The following is a 6,000-nucleotide window of genomic DNA, read 5'->3' on the forward strand; positions in this document are numbered from 1 at the left end:
AGTTCTTGACATTTTCCGTTTTGACTGACCTTCATGTCTTAAAGTAATGATGGACTGTCGTTTCTCTTTGCTTATTTGAGCTGTTCTTGCCATAATATGGACTTGGTCTTTTACCAAATATGCCTATACAACACAACTGATTGACTAACACATTTAGAAGGAAAGAAATTCCAGAAATTAACTTTTAAATGTTTTTTTTTTTTTTTACCCCTTTTTCTCCCCAATTTCATGGTATCCAATTGTTAGTAGCTACTATCTTGTCTCATCGCTACAACTCCTGGGCTCGGGAGAGACGAAGGTTGAAAGTCATGCGTCCTCCGATACACAACCCAACCAAGCTGCACTGCTTCTTAACACAGCGCGCATCCAACCCGGAAGCCAGCTGCACCAATGTGTTGGAGGAAACACTGTGCACCTGGCAATCTTGGTTAGTGCGCACTGCGCCCGGCCCGCCACAGGAGTCGCTGGTGCGCGAAGATGACAAGGATATCCCTACCGGCCAAGCCCTCCCTAACCCGGACGATGCTAGGCCAATTGTGCGTCGCCCCACGGACCTCCCGGTCGCGGCCGGTTACGATAGCCTGAGTCCTGAGTCTCTGATGGCACAGCTGGCGCTGCAGAAGAGCGCCCTTAACCACTGCGCCACCCGGGAGGCCCCCACAAATTAACTTTTAACAAGGCACACCTGTTAATTGAAATGCATTCCAGGTGACTGTTGACTGATTGTTAAACACTTTGATTCCAAATGTGTTATTTCATAGTTTTGATTACTTCTATTATTCTATAATGTAGAACATTTGTAAAAATTAAGAGAACTTTGAATGAGTAGGTGTGTCCAAACGTTTGACGGGTACTGTAAGTAGTCAGACCCTTTACTCAGTACTTTGTTGAAGCACCTTTTGGCAGCGTTTACAGCCTCAGTCTTTTTGGGTATGATGCTACAAGCTTGGCACACCTCTATTTGGGGAGTTTCTCCCATTCTTCTCTGCATATCCTCTCAAGCTCTGTCAGGTTGGATGGGGAGTGTTGCTGCACAGCTATTGTCAGGTCTCTCCAGAGATGTTCGATCGGGTTCAACTCCGGGGTCTGACTGGGCCACTCAAGGACATTCAGAGACTTGTCCCAAAGCCACTCCTGCATCGTCTTGGCTGTGGGTTGTTGTTCTGTTGGAAGGTGAACCGTCATCCCAGTCTGAGTTCCTGAGCTCTCTGGAACAGGTTTTCATCAAGGATCTCTCTGTACTTTGTGCCGTTCACCTTTCCCCATTCAGGTTTCCTCCAGATGTTCGACTTGGCATTCAAGCCAGAGAGTTCAATCCTAGGTGCCTTTTGGAAAACTCTAAGCTGGCTGTCATGTGCCTTTTACTGAGGAGTGGCTTCCATCTGGCCACTCTACCATAAAGGCCTGATTGGTGGAGTGTTGCAGAGTTGGTTGTCCTTCTGAAATGTTCTCCCATCTCCATAGAGGAGCACAGGAGCTCTGTCAGAGTGACCATTGGGTTCTTGGTCACCTCTCTGACCAAGTCCCTTCTCCCCCGATTGCTCAGTTTGGCCGGGCGGCTAGCTCCAGGAAGAGTCTTGGTGGTTCCGAACTTCTTCCATTTAGGAATGATTGAGGCCACTGTGTTCTTGGGGACCTTTAATGCTGCAGACATTGTTTGGTACCCTTCCCCAGATCTGTGCCTCGACACAATCCTGTCTTGGGTCTCTACGGACAATTCCATTGACCTCATGGCTTGGTTTTTGCTCTGACATGCACTGTCAATTGTTGGACCTTTATATAGACAGGTGTATGACTTTCTAAATCATGTCCAATCAATTGAATTTACCACAGGTGGCCTCCAATCAAGTTGTAGAAACATCTCAAGGATGATCAATGGAAAAAGATTACCCTAAGCTCAATTTCAAGTCTCATAGCAAAGGGTCTGAATACTTATCTAAATAAGGTATCTGTTTTTCATTTTTAATCATTAGCAAAAAATTCTATAAACCTTTTTTCTCTTTTTCACTATGGGGTATTGTGTCTAGATTAATGACCCCAAAAAAGATCATCCATTTTAGAATGAGGCTGTAACGTAACTAAATGTGGAAACAGGAAGGGGTCTGAATACTTTCCCGAATGCACTGTATCTCATTCATTTGTACAAAGTGATCCATGCACTATGAAGTTATACAGTTCACTAAGAAGGCATTTGCCTAGATCCTTATGATGACCACTTCATGAATGCATTTACCTTCACAGGCTTCATTAGTATTTCATTTGTAGTAAACCATCCTTTGATTAACTACGTTGGTTGTGGAGACATGTCTAATTTGACTAGGCTGTTCTCTGCTTGTCTCCTTCTCACAGTAACATGTGAAGACAGAATAATGGTCCTGGAAACTGTAGAGTAGCTGATCAGTCATCACGACTCCACAAGAAACATCTCTCACACAGTCTCATACAGGCAATCTCGCTGAGCCTGACCATGTGAAACACTCCCCTGCCTCCGAGTCGGCATGTGATTATGTATTTTGATTAGTACTGTTTGTTTTTAACTTTCCTGTGGAGAACATGTAGATAGTCGTCCCATTCATGTCCTCCTCAAATCTCCTGAGTAGTGCTGTGAGTCTGTGTCTCTCTGGCCCCGGCCCTCTGCTCTGCTCTCTCACTGTATAGCCTTGTTGTCTGTCTAAATCGTCCTTTGATTCCATTTCGCTGAGCCACCCACCCCTCACATACAGACCTACTGTACATGGGATGCTCCATCTCCTGGGGATTACCCCCATTAAATGACATTAACAAACGTTGTCGTGGTGGAAATTGATTAGTCCAGGTCGGGGTTACTCCGCTCGAGGGGTATCAGGAAGGATGGTCGGGTGGGGTGGGCATAGTTGGTTGGTAGTTTTTTTGTTGTTGTGGGGGGCGGTGTCACTCGGCCCAAACTCCTGACACAGCAAGTCTGGGTTTCCAATAAGGGCCATCTGCTCAAAGGAACACACACAGTGAGGCAACCTAAAACCAGGTCTCTCTGTCTGTGACCCACAATGCCTCATTCAGGGATTATCTCATCCTCCCTGAATAAATAGACACATTATCTGTGTGGAGGGGAGGAGAGCGACCGGTCAGGGATAAATTATTTTTCCTGCTCCCCACAAGCGTGAAAAAGACAAACATACCACACTTGTTCATTACATATGCTCTTTTCATTTTGAAGATGCCACATTTCTCATAGGGTTTTGAGGGTTTTGTAATTCTCGTCAGTCAAATCGAAGCTCATACTATGTATCTAACGCAAGTTATAAAAAAACTCAGGGAATAGCAGACATTACAACATGCCTAAACAGCGTAATAAATATTGGAATATTGTACCACTGTAGTCATGGTTGGTGTTAGCTTTGTACATTGATTTTTTTGTGATGTCCATTCCACTGCACTTATTTTGGTCTTGTGAAATCCAACATTGCAAAATGTAGAAACTTTCCTATGTGACTTGTTTAATTGCTCATAGCTTCCCTTCTATGTACTCGCCATCTGAGGACACAACTGTTCAGCGTAGGCATAAATCATACAGCATCTCTCTATCCAGATAGTTTAGTCTCTTGTCCTGCTGGTCTGCTGCTGATATGCTATACTTCATTTCATAGACTTCCGGCTGGTCAAATGTAGTTAAATCTATCCATCCTTTGTCTCTTTGTATGCGTTCTACAGGATTAGTAGGCATAACCTCTTGGTCCTTTTCATTTCTATAAAGTACAGCCTTAATCCTGGTTAGCTATGTAAAGCCCGTCATCACCACCCCACCCTACCCCAATGCAGCCCAAACCCAGTCGCTGTACTGCTAGAGCATCTCATGATGATGACCCCAAATGTTCCATATATCCTTTTCAAAATGGGCGCAGAATTTTAAACATCAAATACATTGCTATTACATGTGTACAATATATGGCTAGGTGGCTGATGTTAGCCTGGCTTGTTCTTATTTGTCTGTCAGAACTAGGCCTACACCTTTTATATTGTGGCGGGGGTGAGAAATAGGGTATGGTTATGGGGCTGTCAATTTTGCATTAATTCAGGCTCAAGAGAATAGCGATTTCCTTCAGATTGGAGATAGTCTTTTTTTATGTTTGGTGGATTATCCTGTGATGAGGCGGCATCATGCTGAGGTGCTTCTGTGATCTCATCTCTTAGCATTTGCTGCTGCCACCCTTTGTCCTAATGCCCTTGGCCTTACTGGGCACCGTCCCAAACGCTGGCCTCCTAACCTCTCCCCTTCTGGCTCTGTCATGTCGCTGCCTATGCTTCATGGTGAATCACTTTAGAAGCTCAGTAAATAAAAATGTCTCTTGCAAAATCAGGGATAATCCAAAAACACAAAAAAGCAGACTGCGTGCACAAAGAAAGACAGTTCACTGAACTATTTTCATGTTATTTACTATATTTAGAGCAGATCATTTGGGTTAGTGGTTGTAACACAGCTATACAGTACATGCCTATACACCACACAGCCCCTGCCTTTCTATCCCCGTCCCCTCCACCACCCCTGACTCTTGAGATCTGTTACAGCTGATACCAAAGCCATTGTAGTAATGACAGGCCCACAAGGTGAGATCACATTCATTCTCACACTTCCTCTCCAACAGCTGGCAGCTCAGCTGGGCTGTGACTGTGTTCGCTTGCAGGGGGCGGGGGTAGGGGCATGCCTCTGTCTGTAGTGTAACTTCCTCCCCACCCCACCATGCTGCTCAGAGACCCTCTAGTTCCTACCACCCAACCCCACACAGCCAACACCATCCAAGGCTTTAGCTCCTCACTACTATTGACTCTCAATACTGTAGGAGTCCACTTAAGCCCTCGGCCTTCACCATAATGGCTTCATCCACACTCTGCAGGGTTCACTTTACCCCTCAAACAACCTTGACACTCTGTCTCAACCCACACTGCTTTCATCCTATGCCGATGCTCTCCACAGTGCTCTCAACCTACCCATGGCTCACTCCACACCACTTCTCATCGCATGCTGATTCTCGGAACACTACCCACTCTCGCCAACTTTGACTACTATCATCTTTAGGTCTTTACCTTGAACTATTCTGAGTCTGACTCTTCTCACAGAGGATTTCATATGAGTCAGAGAGAGAACGAGAGAGATAATGTGTCGTAATTCTGTAATGCACACATTCTGGAAATATATACATTATTTGAGAGGGATGAGGGAGGGATATTATACATTGTTAAGCGTGGGAGTGAGCAGTAGTAATATTTCATAGGGATAGAGCCAAGAGGGAGATAGTTGATATGATATAAGGTGGGGTGTAGGACTGGGAATTGTCAGGGACCGCACAATACTAGAGGTCATGGGTAGATTGGTCGTCTGACAATTCTGGCAAATGCCAGAAGGGCCGGACCATCTTTTATTGGGGTGGGCTGGTCGAAAATGTAATTAATTTTTTAAAATATTTATTTGATAAAAAATGACACAGCTGGCAGAGTGGCCCTGTTTTTTTTAATGACTTTTGCACAGTTCCTCTGCTGGCATAATAATCTGTAGTATATGGTGCATTTGTCTGACCAAGCTGGGCCGGCCCGGTTTTCTGATTGGCTGAGCTGAGGTGGCGCAAATTCACATTCAAAGTCAAACGCGCATCATCAAAGAATTTCCGAGCCGGTTTTTGAGCTGGTCATGGGTGCACCTCAGCCACGCTCAAGGTCCTAAGCGATATCATAACCACCATCGATAAAAGACAATACTGTGCAGCCGTCCTCATCAACCTGGCCAAGGCTTTCGACTCTAACCGCATTCTAATCGGCAGACTCAACAGCCTTGGTTTCTCAAATGACTGCCTCGACTGGTTTTCCAACTACTTCTCAGAGTTCAGTGGGTCAAATTGGAGGGCCTGTTGTCCGGACCTCTGGCAGTCTCTATGGGGGTGCCACAGGGTTAAATTCTCGGGCTTTTCTCTGTATACATCAATGATGTCGCTCTTGCTGCTGGTGATTCTCTGATCCACCTCTACGCAG

Source organism: Oncorhynchus clarkii, chromosome 4, assembly GCF_045791955.1.
Source record: "Oncorhynchus clarkii lewisi isolate Uvic-CL-2024 chromosome 4, UVic_Ocla_1.0, whole genome shotgun sequence".
Classification (NCBI taxonomy): Eukaryota; Metazoa; Chordata; class Actinopteri; order Salmoniformes; family Salmonidae; genus Oncorhynchus; species Oncorhynchus clarkii.